Genomic DNA, 16,764 nt, shown 5'->3' on the forward strand with positions numbered 1-16,764 from the left:
GTTGAATTTTTCATTGTGTTTAATTTAGAAAGGAATTTTTAAAAAAGGATAAATTGGCATTAAAAAGACGAACTACTTATTTGCTGTGCCACTAGCACATCATCTAAATTTTTAGTTTTTTTGCTGATTTCGAAAGACTACAACTCTTTTCACTGAGACATTTTTTTGCTCACTAGTCCTTCTCAACCTTCGATTTAGATCACAGACCTATATCAATATACGTCTGTGATTTAGATTTAGTAATCCAGGTTAGTGCATTTATAAACATTGCTGGAGTGCTTGATTTAACTACAAATAACAGCGTAATCTATTTATTTATTTTGTGTAGTCTGATTGATTATTTAAATTAGCATGCAGTTCTAGTAATAGGCCTACGACTAGAAGATAAAACTTGTGTTCTTGGCTAATAAACATATTGTTTTACTTGTTTGTTTATTATTTGTAGTTTCCCTTTCAGACCTTGTGATCTAAAGGACAGATGATGTTAAGCTGAGTGGTTAAATGCTTGGCTACCGAGCCTGGGATCCTGGGTTCGAATCTCGGTGAAGACTGTGATTTTTAATTTTGGATTTTTAGGTCCACCCAACTCTAATGGGGTACCTGACTTTAGTTGGGGAAAGTAAAGGCGGTTGGTTGTTGTGCTGGCCACATGACACCTTGCTCGTTTTAGGCGTCTGTCAAAGAAACAGATGAGCTGACAGGTAGTAATCTGTGTTAACGTCTAATTTCATATTTTTATCGATCGATATAATACTAATACCACTACAAATAATACGAAGCTATTTGCAGTGGTTCGAACGCGAAAGCAGTAATGTTGGTCTTCTTCTAAACCAAAACTTCAAGTTCTAAGAAGTTATTTTTTTTTAAGTTGTGTAATCTTATTCTAGAATATAACTATTAGCCAGGGGCCCTGCATTTAGCGTAATATTTAATGTACAAAAACCCACTCATTTGGGGGCCCCCATCATGTGGATCCCGGGAGGATTTTCCAATTCTCCCCCTCCTCCTCCCACCCTAGCTACGCCACTGCTATTATCAGTAACTTTCGTACAAGTGATCATCAAAAAAAGAGATGATCTAGCATTTATATAGGATCAGGGCTGGCCTTAGTCGTATTGCCGAAATTGGGCCCCGCGCCTTGCAGGGGCCCGGCAAATTTTAAATTTAGCATATCACTATCAGTCATGTCTCTAGTCACATGCCAATATGTAGGACTTAAAGAGTTAACATTTAGTGTTTCGTACGATTGATGTTTTAATTAACCCAGTGGCGCCTATTAAGTTTGAGGCTCTTCCAATGCATGTTGTATATTAAATCTTTATAATGGCAAAGATTGCTAAGTAATAAAAAGAAAACTAGATATAGATTTAGTTGATCTATTAAATATGTTTAGCCTAAGTAAATACGTGCAAAAGGCCACTAAGATCTATGTATAAACCACAGACTAATATGAAATATAGGCCTATATATACAGTGCTTTTTTTGTGACGGTACGCACCGGTAGTCTACGGCGTACCGGTAGGCCTACCTTTTTCAATGGGGGGGGGGGGGGGAATTATTACTTTTCTTGCATTTTAACGTTTATTATTAATCTATTAGTAGTTATAAGTTAGGCGATCAATCACTGAGTACCGGCACCTATTTTTTAAATTTTTTTTTACAAAAAAAAAAATAAAAAGCACTGTATATATATATTTTTTTTATTTATATATATATATATTATATATATATATACATATATTATATTATATTATACCTAGACATTTTTAGTTATAATTTTTTTTTATTTGGAAGCCCGCTTATAGATCTACAAATTTATATACATTTTCGAAATAGAGAATAAATAAATAAATAAATACTACAATAGTATAGCAATGTTTTTCATTAAAAAAAAAAAAAACTTTAAATTGAATCGATAGGCCTACAATTCATCATTTTCGTCGTGCTTTATCGTCTGTAATCCACAGTGTACATTTTTGTGCATTAAATTAAGCCTAGACTATAGATCTATTTAGATCTAGGTCTTATAAGTTAGAAGGCCTAGCGTAGGCTAAGATGAATTGTTAAATAAATGTTGTGCTCCCGCCAAATCGCCAATCCAAGTTTTATAGTTCCTGTTGGATTAGTGGGAAAACAACTACTACACGTGCTGCTGTGTAGTTACGTTCTCTTGGATCTATTTAGCAATATCAAAACGGAATTGTGTAAATTATGTAAGGTGTTTACATTTTTAAATTAGATCTTTAAAGTGCTTAAAACAAGTAGCCTAAATAGATCTAAATGTACACTCTAGAATTACTCTAGATCTACCATCATCTAGAAATTAATAAATGTCCTGGATCATGGCTCGAATCATGCTCTCTCGGACTCTCCAGGTCCAGAGACTTGCCGGCTGTGTGTCAGAGTGTGTATTGTGTAAAACTGAAATGTTGACACCCCGTAGCCGTATGCCCCCTCACTGCATTGCTGGCTTTGGTAGACCGATTATAAACTTCAAGATCTAGACTATAACATAGTCATAGATCTAGAGATCAGAATATTACTAAGAGTCTAGATCACTAGAGATCTATTTTATTTACTAGAATACTAAGAATATTAATTTAATTAATGATCTTCATTCTATCTACTAAATTAACTAAATATAATTTTAAATTTATCTAGTCTAGGTCTATTCTCTAGATCTAGTCAAATCCGACTCGTAATGTTTTATAATTTTATTCTAGTCTAGAATAAATTCTAGATCTAGTATATACATAATTTTATCTCTAGAGACTAGATCTAGTAGAGGGCTCTGCCTCTAGTCTTTAGAATCTAAAATCTACTTTTTTTAAAATCTAGTCTACATCTATTCTAGACCTAGATCTAGAAGAGTCTAGATCTAGTCTTAGACCATATCTAATCTATCTACATCTAGAGTATTCTAGAGTCTATATTACAATAATCTAGAATCTATTCTAGATCTGTTTTAATACTTTTTGTAGATCTAGATTAGATCTAGATCTAGTATTTTATGACTGCTTTTCTTTATTTCCTTACTTAGGCCCGGGTGCCTTAGGCTTAGGCCTTAGGGCCGCTTAGGCCCTTAAGAAAATTTCAGGCTTGGGTGCCACTTTCTTGTCAACTTTCTTCTTGACTTTTGACTCATAACTGTTTAGAGTTTAGACTCTAATCACTTTAGAGACTCTAGAGAGTATTGTCCTTTGTTGACTTTGATAATTGAGACATTTGAGTGCCATGACATTAATTTATCATTAAACATATGACATGTCAATCACATTGCAATCAAGAGTGTCTTACACTGTCTAGACGCTACATCTAGATCTGATTATGATTTAATAAAATATTTTATTATTTTATCAACTCTAGATCTTGAATTTATTATCTAGATCTCTATACCTGTATCTGTTATAGACTCTACAGCCTACATTCTAGGACTGTAACTCAGTCACTGACTTAACAAGTAAAATGATCAAGAAAAAGACAAAAAATCTAAAGTTAAAGATCTTGATCTATAATTTATAGATTAGATCTATTCATTTCTAGTAAATCTAGAATAAATCAGATTCTGATTATTAGATATATTTGTATATTATCTAGATCTATGTAAAATATATTATATATAGACTAATAGCCTATAGTACTATAGTCATTATCATAACTATTCTAAACCAGCAACTCTGACCCTTTACAGGCCATGATCCTCACACACCCATTTTTTTTACCATCCTGTGGCAATTAATACAAATATAGACTTGGATAAATCTAGATCTTACAATTTTAAAAACAAGATGTACTATGTAATCAAAATAATGTTGAACTAAATATATTTAAAGTCTATTAAAAGTCTTTTTTTTTTTATTTGCGCATTTGTGCCAATGATGAAAGTAACATTCTATTACTAATAGCTGGGTGCGGTGGCTGATCAATAAAGCACTTGGCTTCCGGGAGTCCCAGGTTCGAATCCTGGTGAAGACTAGGATTTTTAATTTCAGGATCTTTGGGCACCTCTGAGTCCACCCAGCTCTAATGGGTACCTGACATTATTTGGGGAAAAGTAAAGTCATTTGGTCATTGTGCTGGCCACATGACACCCTTGTAAACCGTAGGCCAAAGAAACAGATGACCTTTACATCATCTGCCCTATTGACCATAAGGTCTGAAAGGGGAACTTTATTTTTTTTTTTTTTTTTTTTTTTTTTTTTTTTTACTAATAGCTCAGCTGGAGTGAGAAATTTAAATGATTGTATCTACTTTTTGCACTTTTATTATTGGTTTTAAACTATGTAAATCTAATGAAAGTGATAAAATCACATGATTTGGGTTTATAAAACTTTCTATATAGACTAATGATTAAACATTTTCACAGACGCTCTTTCAAAACAGAAGATAGTTATATCCTACCTTGTATGTCCATGTGTTTTTAAATCCATTGTGTTGTGAATGTTAATATATATATTAGAGTTAGTAGACTTAACTCCTGCTGAGTCATTGGTTTTCCTGGCTGATTCAGGCTAACTTTTATGTTCTAATGGCACTAAGGAAAAAGTAGCACTTGTTCGAATGATGGAATAAAAATGTACTAATGTTTATCAAAATGTAAAATTTACTAACATCCCAGTTTTTGTCACATGACAAAACAATGAATGAATGCATTGAAGAAGTCATCCTTAATATGAGAAAAAAACTATTCAGGGTGCCTTTTAATAAAATAGCTTGAGAATCACAACCAGAAGTGAGCTGGCTCAGGTACAACATGATCTTTATTAGGTTATTATAAATGAGAATATCAGTTTTAGTTGCTTAACCTGTTTAAAAGTTAATAAAATTAAATTTTAAATAAATCTTTATTTATTCCATATCTTTGTGTTTTTATTACACCGACAAAAAAAAATGTTTACAACATTTTTAGCATTCTCAATTTCTATTACATAGTAGGTCTAATCATGAATCTTTCAGTTCTTAATAGAGTTCGAAAAATATGCAAATGATTCAAAACAATTTTTCTTGCAGAAATACACCTAGGTATCATTTGATGCTCATGTCTTCGCATTCTGCTGTTAAAGAAATAAAATGAATTTTCACAGCAAGCAGATAGGAACCCTGTTAAATATGACACTAAAACACAAATTCTATGCATATATGCCCCAAAAAGAAAAAGTATACAAATTAGTGTGTTGGATTGAGGAGGCTAGAGCTTTCGAGTTTGAATTCAGGTCATATCCAATGTTCTTTTTTTTTTTTTATATATATATAAATGCATTTAAAAGGCTATCATTGTAACATTCACCCAGATAACCCATTCTTTTTCCCCCACTACTTTCCCAAATTATTCAAACAACTGATAGGATCATATTGTGTTGAGAAAGCTAAAAACATGAAATTGCGCTAAACAAAAACAATTGGTAAAATTATTTCTTATCGCACAGATTTATTATTGTTAGTTTACATATATATCTATCACACATTTAATAACATGACTGATCTACGCTTATTATATGCTTTGTTTGTTGTTTTTTTTTTAAAGTATTTTTTATATTTTCCTTGTTTTAGAAATGTATTCAATATTTTTTTAGATTTTTTAAATGTATTAAGATCCATTTGGAAGGGGAAAAAAATCCTGCTGGAAGTATTTATTGTTTTCATACTTTTTACACAAGTCATACACTATTGCACACATTTGTTATAATGCACATTTTTTAAAGACCTGTCATCCATCGATTATGAATAATTATGCAATATTTTAACCTGATCTTAGAATGGGAAGTGGTAGAAAAAAACATTTACAAAATGTAATATGGGGAATAACTCCACATACATACCCTCATATCTCAATAAGTAGAATTTATTTCCCTTTTTAATATTCTACACCTTTACCTATGGATCATTGGGGCAGCATGCAATTTTTTTTTTTTTTGTTAACATAATTTAATACCAATACTTAATTAATATATGTTGTTTTTTTTTTTTCATTCATTCATGTTTTGTTAGGTACAACAAATAACTGTGTAAAGTTTTAACTTTATCTGAGACTTGGTATGGGAGAAATAAGGTGTACTCATATTGTACCAGACAGAATGAATTGATATATAAGCTTTGGAGAAGCCATACCCAAAAACTTTTTGTCTTAGAATCTTGGGAAAAACTATGACAGTTAACAGCTTAAGTTTCAGGCTAAAGTTGTCCCCCTTACCCCCCCCCCCCCTTTTTTTTTTTCTCTCATCAACATGGTCTATTTTAATAGTTCGGTCTCTACATTAAACAGACTCACGCGCGTCTAAACTGTCTATATACATTAACAAGCTTGAATTGAATGATAGGTCAAATTTAGATTAATATTACTTGATATTGCCAATGGTTAATTTTTTTTTTTTTAAATATCTTTACACTTCCATTTGGTGTTTTTTTTTTCAGGTCAAATTAATTATTTTTTTAAATATATATATTGATCTAGAAATAATCTGGATTTCGTCTATATAGATTTGTTGGCCCAATGCCACTGTCCTAGACCTATGTCAAAGAGTATCACACAAAGAACAAAGCAGTTATAATGTAGCTCACTATTATATTTAGGCATTCGATTTTATTGTAATCTTTTTTTTTTTAATGTATATCTCCAATAAGATCAATTAAACGTCATCCTCTATGTGTTTTCTACATATAAATCTATGTTACGACAAGTCTGCATGCTAGTTGACTTGCAGCAGACGTAGGTATGGTCTCTGAGCTAGTTGTTTTCTCACATTTCTTCCCGCTTTTTTAAACGCGTTAACACGAGTGAAGCATTAGTGTTTTGCTGCCAACTTTTTTTTAGTTTGAGCCAAAAAAAAAAACGTTTTTTATTTAGTCATCACGGTCTAGATCTAAACAACATGTAACAATTGCAGCGCATTTTAAACAGTCAAAACAAAATTGAATTAAAAAAGCATGTGTGCTGGGGGGTTCTCTTCTTATTAATATTCTTATTAATATAACTATATTAATGTTTTATAAAATGCCACATATTAATGTTTCGTGTTTTTATGTCTTAAAAGATATTACCAAACGTTTGCCGTCTTCTCTCTATCTAATCATAAACAAATTATGACAATTGAAAAACGCTATTGCATCGTAGTTTAAGTACTGAAAGTTTTACTTGACTTTCTCACAGGAATTCGTTGTTGCATCACACATTTTTTAAAATGCTTTATTAGAATGGAAACACTTACTAGACCTTAATGTTTATGTTTTAGCGCCGTTGAAGGCGCGTGCTTTCGAACATTTTAAAAATATTATTTATAGCAGAAGTTAATGTGAAGTCTCTAGTTTAGTTTTTGTTTTTCTTTTTATTAAGTTTCAAAGTAATTGTTTTTCCTATATATTTTAAAAGTATGAAATATTATAATATTATATTTTATCAATATATATATAGGAGAACGTAACTGTAAAATACAAGTTTTCCATTTCTCTTGCGATAATAACCAAGAGTGGCAATATTTCTGACTAAAATCAGCTCATTTGGCGGCTTGTCTTTGTCTCCCTCCCTACCCCACGTGGGTTACAACCGACAAAGCAGAAGTGAAGTCAAACCAAGTCTGGTCAAGGACTACGTGTTTTGATAATGGCTTACTTATTATTGAATAAAACACTACGCCACAGAGTCCCAAATGTTTCTAATTTGTTTAACCTTCGCGCATACCCTATGCCCGGCTAAATGCTCGCGCTTTAATTAGCTACATAAAAATGTAGTGCTTCATAACGGTATTGTAAACATTCTTCTCGAAATTAATTATCGAACATTACCGTGGCATGGTCACGTATCTAATGGGTACCTGGCGTTAGTTTGGGAAAGTAGAGGCGGTTGGTCGTTGTGCTGGCCACATGATACACTTGTTAAAACTGTAGACCACAGAAAAAGACGTTTACTGTGTTTACATCATCTGTCCTATAGATCGCAGGGTCTGAAAATGAAGCCTTACTTACTATGGCATGGCTGTGTGGTTTAAGCGCTTCGGGCTGTCGTCATGACGTCATCTCCCGTCGTCTGCCAGAGATTGGGGCTAGACCGTCAACTCTTCTATTGTGAAGGAACGACAGACACTTGTGTATCAATACGAACTTGTTTTACATTTGTGTTACTTTGACTCGTCTGTTTAACGTAGACGTCTAAATGTCAAGTACCAAATAGGTTTAATTAAACCAGTGATGCCCAAAACACGGCCCGCGGGCCACATCCGGCCCGCGACGTGGTTCCATCCGGCCCGCCGAAACGTCGGCACAAAATTTAGAAAATCCACCCTCCAGTTAACAAAAATATTTCCCTACGTTAGACGTTGGGGTAAATATATTGTTACCAATAAGCCAACATATTTGTTCTATAAAGGAAGAGTTGCTCTTTTAAAAGAACGTAGCCTTAAACAGCTTTATGAAACCAAACACATAAACTAATGAGGCGGCATTCTTGGTTGGAGCCGCGATTGTTAAATTACACCTAGAATGGAGGATGGATGAGACATGAAGCCATTTTCCGAGAATAATACATAAAAAAATACTTCCTAGCTATGGTGGAAGAAATGTGTCCTGAAAAGAAGAATGTTGTTGGAGCCGTCCGCCTTTCTCATGACGATTAGAAGTCGATTGAAAGATATGGGTAAAAAATCTCCTTTCATTCAAAACCATCAGAAAAATCATCTTTCGAAATGTTTACTTTTGATTGACGAGTCTACCGACACATCTGATACCGCGCAAAATCTAGGTATTTATTCGCGGTACAAATAGTAGTTTTTAAATAAAAGAAGTTAGTAGCTGTGTGGAGCATGAATGGGACCACCACTGGCGAAGTCCTGTCCAAGAAGTTTCAACCATCACAGAGGATCTTTCTCTTCATTAGAGAAATTAGTTGTCATGACTACTGAAAGTATAAAGAAGTATAAAGGGATGTGATGAATCATCCGGAATCATCTAAAATTCAAGATTAAGTGCCGTGACTTGGCGTCTCATCTATGCAGCCGTATATTTAAACATTGGTTTAGAATAAACCTCTCATGAATGAAGGTAAGCACTAGATTCAGGGGCTCGTACTAAAAAATGGGTTATTGTTTTTTCTTTTTAAAAAAAAAACTTTTTGTAGATGTGGCCCGCGACACGACTGTCGGAAATTAAAATGGCCCGCCGGCCGAATAAGGTTGAGCATCACTGAATTAAACCATTCGATTTGACCTATCGGAGAAGTCACTTGCTCGTGACCTTGTATGAAGACGTACACGCATTACGCTTGCGCGCCCCAGACTCTAAGCTCTCACTCATAGGAAGTTTGAAGATGATTATCTAAATCAGCACTTAGTCTCCGAGGACGAGATTGATTGGCCTTAAGTTACTTCAACTAGCATCGGAACTTATTTGGAGCTGGTGTTTTGCCAATGGAAGCGCGGCCTATTAAAAATGTTGGCTATTTCAAACGGAATGTGTGGCTGAGAGGCCAAAACCGCTTGGCCACCTAACAAGGGGTCTCGAGTTTGAATTCTGAACAGAATTGTGTTAGCAGAGCACCTAGAGGCAGAGCGGTAACCTTCCCGATACCCCCTCTTCCCTCCCGCCCTCCCCCAATTGGTCCACAAAAGAGATTGGACCATAGCACACATTGAGCGTGCTATAAGCATGAAAGATGGCTATATAAAAGCATTTTTTTTTAAAAAAGGCTCTAACACTAGTAGAAATAACTCATTTATTTTGAGCCCGTCAACTTTAACGGAATAAAGAAACCCCTTTTGTTGGCAGTAAGGCGTGTCAATAGTAGAAAAACAATGAATAGCCGTGTACATTTTGAACAATCATTAATATTTGAACATTTGCCGTAGAGATTTGTGGGCAGCTAGTATGAAGATGAATTTTTGGAGGCGGGCTATCAAATGTTCTTAGTGCTGTGTCCATGTCAAGGAATTCACTGTTACCGCTGCCCACTAAGCCATAGAAAAAAAAGAACTTTTGATATTGTAATTCAACACATATCATTGTTAGTACATATTAAGTATGAAAATGCGAGTTCGCTCTATTGCTTTATGATGTTGACACTGTGAGAAAGTGACCAGAGAAGTGAACCATATGTGTGCCCTCTAGAAGTTCGTCAATATTTACATGTTCACATAACAGGCGGCAGTTATCCAAAACATAGTCCAAAGATTAGAAAACGGGTTTGTAGATCTAGATCTATGTGCTTTGGCAAAAAATTATCGATTGTATTCTTTTGTTTTTCTAGGCGCTTTGGTCACGTAGCTCTGGAGTCGATAAAGCGCTACGGGTAGTTAAACACAAAATTTCCACTGATATTCAAATGTAAAGAATGTTTCGTGTTGGGTAATGGAGGATGTTTCATTAAACACGTAAGTAGGGCATGGCTATGGGGCAAGTATTCGTTTTGATTAGGATGATCCGTTTACATCATTGATGATTTCTAAAAAAAAATGATTATATGCCATTTTTAGAATCTTGACAATCTATTCTATACATTAGCTGGAATTTTTTTGTGTGTTTCTTTTCAAACTATGTTCTGGCATTTAGATCAACGAAATGTTTTAAAATGGCTTAGCTGTGAACTCAATAACGTCTGTACCACGTAGACATGTCCTATCCATTTCAGTCCCATTACATTTGCAGACAGTTAGTGACAAAGATTTTACGTCGCCGAGCTTTGGACGCTAGGACTTCATTTGTTTCGAAATTAATTCCTCTAAGCATGCTTTCTATTTTATTTTTTGTTCTCATTTGTTCAGGTCATTAATGCCTAGACACACACATCTTTTTTTCCTCCTCTAAACACACATATTATTCCTCCTCTAAACACACACACACACGCATCGCTGGAAATACTTGAGTGTTTTATCAGTCAAGACATTGGCACGTGGGTCAAGCATTGATAATGGTGTTTTTTTTTTTTTGGAGGGTTTTTCGGCTTTCTTCAATATAATTGTTTTTATCTGAAAGTGGTGGTTAGTGTTATACGCAAGCTTTTGAGGCTGTGTGTGTGTGTAATTGGATGCTAAGAATTCTCACAACACAAATGTAGATGTCATCATCATGTCATCATCGCTAGAAATATAGTGAAAGATTTCGAACGTAAGAAAAATGTAGGGTACAGTACAAATGTGATACATGATACAGTTCTGATAAAGAGACCTACTTGTCAGCTAGTTAGATCTATGTTTCCACGGTATTAAAGAGGCTCTTGGAGAAAAGGTTGTGTGAAAAGGCTGGCGTGGGAAGTTTTATGTCTTCATGAATATTTGTTGGCGTCTATGATGTCCTGGTAAGCGTCGACACTTTCCTATCATTGACTGTAGATTAAGTATGAGTGTGAGCTGAGAGTCTACAGTTGTACCCTCCATTGACCACATAGTCACCTTATTGAACTGCATATCTGTGGTGTCCCTTTTAATATCATTACAAAGTGTTATAACAAGAGCTCATTGTCAGGTCAGGCCACGGCAGACAGGTGCAAAGGAATGTGTTCCGCTCTAGTTATTTATACTCCCCCCCCCACACACACACATGTCCCGCGTTCTTGAACTGACATACTTTTTTGTGTGACCTTTTTTTTTTTTTATTTGATCTGTGTTATCATCGTATTTAAAGCTGTGGGGCCCTTTCGATCTTCAAAAGTTTGTACCTTCCGCTATCTTCTGATGTTTGGTTGATGCGTTGTGTTCGTGTGTTGACCAAGCTTCGTTTCTCTGCTATCCGTCTTGTCCCCACATAGGCCATCCATCTATTGCTAGGTTACACTAGGGTCACTAAACACTAAAACTTGGCCGAGTTCACGCCAGAGTTGACGAGACGAGGAACAAAACAATGACAAGGAATAATGAGGTTTTAGTACAACGGAGATAGAATCTTTTCTATTTGTTTCCTCTAGTTACAGTAGACCTTATAGTGGATGTGTTTATTTTATTTACTGGAGGATTACATAGCTTTACATCTATTTGATGCTAGGTATCTTTACAATTGAATACGTTTGAATATGGACACTGAATGCATTTGCTCCACATAATGCTTTGTATTTTTATATCGACACTTTGCGTGTTTCATACTTGCTTGGCTTAAATGGTATGTTTTTGTTATTTTCTCTCTTAGGTATTTAATCATCAAACACAATTTAATCCGAAATAAGGGCAGGGGTCAGTATCGTGTGGTATTATGGGATTTTTGTGTGTGACAGAAACATGCGTTATAAATTACACGACATTGGCAGTCGATGAACCAGTGACATCTATTTACAGACCTAGGATTTAAGACAAATACTCGCTGAAAATGTGTTGGTTTCTTTTGGCATTTTAAAGTCATCGTGGATTTCCGAGCATCTGTCGACTGCTTCCGTTGGTGTCATTTAAAATGTCCCCCCTTCCGGTTCTATTTTTAAATATTTTGTGTAGTTTTATTAATTACTATCATATATATAGCCACGGGATATACTGCAGTCCTCAGTAATCTTCGGAATCGAAGACAATCCTTACTATATATATACATACACACACATATAAAAGAGGCTGGACTTTTGTAAAGAAGCTCAAGAAGAATGTACACTGTGAATAGTAGCCTATACAACTTAGTCTGTACCATCCAGTGAAAACAGAAAGTCCAATCGTATTTCCGTTGATGAGATCAATGTCACGGATGCAGTGTTACCGTTTCACTGGTGGTGTCGTACGTCCGGGTTTGAGACAGCCAGCGGTCACTTATTACGATTCTTTAATTTTTAAGTCTTCGTATTGAGTTGTATTTTAAATATTCATTTATTCATTGCAAAACTTTGTTATTGTTTGTGAGTCTCTATGTGTTTGTATCAATACCATTATTTAGTCTATTAGACCGTCGGGACACCACACATGATTTGTTATTCATCTTTCTCCATTTCTCTTTTGAGTCTCTTTCATTGACAGGCCCGTCCATTCTATGATGTTGTTTTTTTCTTTCCATCGCTTTCTCTGTCTGCCTCTTCTTCTTTTCCCAGGTATTGTCCACTGCAGGAAGATCTTTGCAAGTCCTGAGAACCGATATACAGTTTAAATGCGCTTTTTTTTTTAATTTTTTTTTTTTTACAGTGGTCAGCAGGTTAAGATGGGGCCCTATAGCCATTGTGATCCTCTTTGAATTTCTTACATTTGTGGTACATCTTTGTGAGTGATACTTAGGATCATTCTAAAGAATCTGAATTCCATGGCTAGGATCTTCCTTTCTAATTCTGCAGTTAGCGCCCAAGATTCGCTGGAAGTCAACAGTAAAAAAAAAAAAAGAAATAGTGTATCTTGCTGAGCTATTTTGTTAAACTAGCCGTTGGCTTGACATTACGTCATATCCGGTTAAATCGGCCAGTGTGGTATACATTTGCACCACGTCTTTGCATGGTCGCATGAATGTTGAATGATTTGGACTTCGTGTTAACCTCTGGGAGCATGAAAAACCTGTTGGATTAAGTCAGAATGAAGACCCCCCCCCCCCCCACCCATAATTTCCGTTATTTCAACAAACTGCAATGCCAAGACCAGCACGTGGAAGGACGTTGTTCTTCGCATTTACCCAAGTTTATAGGAAAAGGGAAAAACAATACATCTTGATTATTTTGGTTGCGCTTACTTGGCAGTCATTTAGGTAAAGCGCTTGGCTTCCGGGGTTCCCGGGTTCGAATCCTGGCGAAGACTGTGTTTTTTAACTTTGGGATCTTTGGGCACCTCTGAGTTCACCCAGCTCTAATGGGTACCTAACATTAGTTGGGGATAAGTAAAAGCTGCTGGTCATTGTACTGGCCATATGACACCCTGGTTAACAGTAGGCCACAGAAACCTTTACATCACCTGGCCTATAGATCACAAGGTCTGAAAAGGAAACTTTATTTGACTGGTCTGCTAGATCCACTCTGGGCTTCGAAAACAAACATGAACTCCTCTTCCCAACTTTTTTTTTTATCTGTAGATCTACTAACCCTTGGACAAAACCATTGACCCGAATGGATATTAAAACTTGAGTTGTTCATACCCCAAGGCATTGATGACTTGATGAAGTGTTGTTTATTGCGTGTCATCTGTCTCGCCCAGACGCATCCGTTTTTTTGTTTTCATACTCACCATGTCGCCGACCTATATAACGGAGAGAACACATTTATCGTGTCCCTGTTCTAAATTAGCAGCTGGGTAAGACAGACAGTCACCAATCTGAAATGTGGCGTTAATGTTCAAAACTGAACTCTTCTGGCCTCTACTGTTATCACTACAATTATCATCTTTTGTTGCACATGTAGTGCTCATTTAAATAACATTGTTTTCTTCCCTTAAGTCATGGGTTCATTTTCCCTACGAGCTTTCGTTAACTCGAATGGTTTAAACTTGTGTTCAGTGTTTCCTCATTAACGCTGTACGCATTCGATCTTTTACCCTATATTTAAATCTAATGTCTTAGTGCCCTTTCTAAATAACCTAAGATTTTAAAGCGTTCATCTCCCTTCCCTTCCTGCCTTTCCAAAACAAACGGAAGTTTGATAAACCTGTATGACTTGGGCTGAATTCAGTGAATATAAAACCTGATAACATAATCTATTTTTTAGAGTTATAAGTATTGATAAATGTCGCCCTTGAAAAGCGGAAGATTTGTTGGTGTAAAAGGAAATATAAAGTCTTATCAAGAGTAATGGCATTGTAAAAAATCAATAAACATTTCAAGACAGAAGATTCAAAACTAAAGTAGCATTGAAAAACTAAACTCTATAACTTACAAATACGAAAACAGAGCCTAACAAAATACTCGCTAAGAGGAAGGAAAAAAACAACACATTTCTCATTTCTTAATACAAAATCATAATATATTTTTTAAAGCAATGAAAGAGTTGTGGAGATCAGACAGGAAAGAACAGATATGAGTAAAGTTGAAGTCGCGTACTATTAGGGTACACGATTGGACAGGATAAACGAAAGACTGTTTGAAGGGAGGTCTGTAATTTATACTAGATACGGTCACGGGGATTTACATATTATAGTGGTGTGGCTATGTGGTAAGTCTAGGGTTAGAATTAACTAAGAATCACGACTGCTTTAAAAAAAAAAAAGCAGTGCGTTCGTAGTCCGCTGGTTATATCCCACTCCACATATTAAAACTTAGAAACGGATATATATACACATTTATACTAGATACATCATACATGTATACACACTTCTTTACTAGATGCAGGTACACACACCTCTACTCTCTGTAGGTTGCACAAGGAATGTGTTTCACAAGCCCTGAATACAAGATACCTTATTTTATGAGCAACTGCATGTCCAAATTGTGTTGTTTAATTGATTTAACGTTTTGTAGCTCCAGGCTTCATTTCTAGTACTCCATGACGGCTTGCCAACTCTTTTTCAACGAATCTAAAAAAAAAAAAACGATTCCTGTCCACAGCGATTTTGTTTTTTTCCAAGGTTATTATGCACATAGTATTTTCATTTGTTAAGAGTAAAACTCCCCTTGCATTGAAGATTACCACAGGGAAACAAAATAACTACAGCTTACACTATTCCGTTTAAATAAAGGGAATGAATTTAAAAAAAAAAATAGAAATGCTTTTAAATAAAGGGATATAACTCCATTACGTGCGTGTTTATCTGCCAGGGAAGATAATTGGACAAAATGAGAAGAGAAACAAAGAAAAACAGAATCATCTGGGGAAGGGCAACAAACAAAACACACAGAAAGGAATAGTTCTACTTATTATGATCTAGTTTTAATGTCAACCCCCTGGAAGGGTCATTATCTTGGAAATGTGCGTTTTATGTTAGAGTTATATATACCATTTGGCTTTCTCATTTTGTTGAAAAGGATTTAATGTGTGTGTGTGGTACTTTTAATGAAAGCAAAGATTTTCTTTAGGTAGGAAATAGAGTCCTAAACAAGTTGCCACCCTTGCAATGTCTTGACTGATGAGAGATTGTGTTCTGCTCCAGGCCACTTAGAGTCGTCCATGTCTCTTGTTAACTCTTTCTCTCCGTTATTATTTAACACGTTCTGATGGAATCAGCGTTGGTATCGTCAGTTAGGAGACAAAGAGTTAATCTAGCAGGATCTCTACAGTCTTTTATGATCGTCTTAGTAGTTGGCAAGGCCATGATGTAATCCAGGTATTGGGTGACATGTGGCTCGCTTTGAAGAGGGGTAGAGCAATTTATCCACACCTGGAATAACACAGTTATATTTGCTAAGGTATTATATACAGTAGTAGGGCCTATTTATATCCCCTTGGTCCTAGGCAAGTTCTCTTTATTTGACCCCCTGCACCACTGCTGTTGTTGTAAAAGATGTTCATAATTAAATAGATCAAGTGGATTGCTTTCAATGTTTCTCTGATAGATGCATCATTTCCCTGGTATGTCATAGAACACCATGTTTGAGCTATCACAGACCTATAATAAAATTGAAAGAAGTTTGAGGGTTTATCGTGCATTGGCTAGACCCGAGACAGTAGGCCTCAACACTGACCTCTGACGGTGCAACCTGTGTGCAGACCAATAAATAATTGCCTTGTTGTACAGGCCTGTGATGTGGCAACTAGCTATTGGTCTCCACTGCCCTTAGGTTGTCAAGTTGCAGGTCAGTGTTCTGGCTATCTATGAGAATTGGTCTTGCTAGACCAGACTAGCAGAAATTCTAAGAAAAGTAATCACCCCATGGTCCTTTAAAGAATTTTTTTTTAAACAGGGGGTAATGTTAAATTAATTTTTATTATTTCCCCCCCCCCCCCCCCCCAAATAACAAAAAATTACACTG

At 35.5% G+C, this 16,764-nt stretch overlaps 1 protein-coding gene across 7 annotated transcripts in view; it reads left to right on the forward strand.

Annotated features, from left to right (window-relative positions):
* Window positions 1–16,764, forward strand: part of LOC106051163 (sodium-dependent phosphate transporter 1-B-like) — a 52,704-nt gene that overhangs the window by 14,835 nt on the left and 21,105 nt on the right. The window contains exons 1-2 of one of the 7 annotated variants that reach the window (XM_056015767.1): window positions 2,134–2,213; window positions 10,232–10,355. The exons of 1 other annotated variant lie outside the window; for it this stretch is intronic. The gene's annotated coding sequence lies outside the window, so the exon portion shown is untranslated. Of the gene's footprint in view, window positions 1–2,118; window positions 2,219–10,231; window positions 10,356–10,962; window positions 12,076–16,764 lie in introns of those variants that run through there. 5 more of the 7 variants (XM_056015766.1, XM_056015771.1, XM_056015765.1 and 2 more) reach the window with 5 other exon arrangements.

Source organism: Biomphalaria glabrata, chromosome 17 (assembly GCF_947242115.1).
Source record: "Biomphalaria glabrata chromosome 17, xgBioGlab47.1, whole genome shotgun sequence".
NCBI lineage: Eukaryota > Metazoa > Mollusca > Gastropoda > Planorbidae > Biomphalaria > Biomphalaria glabrata.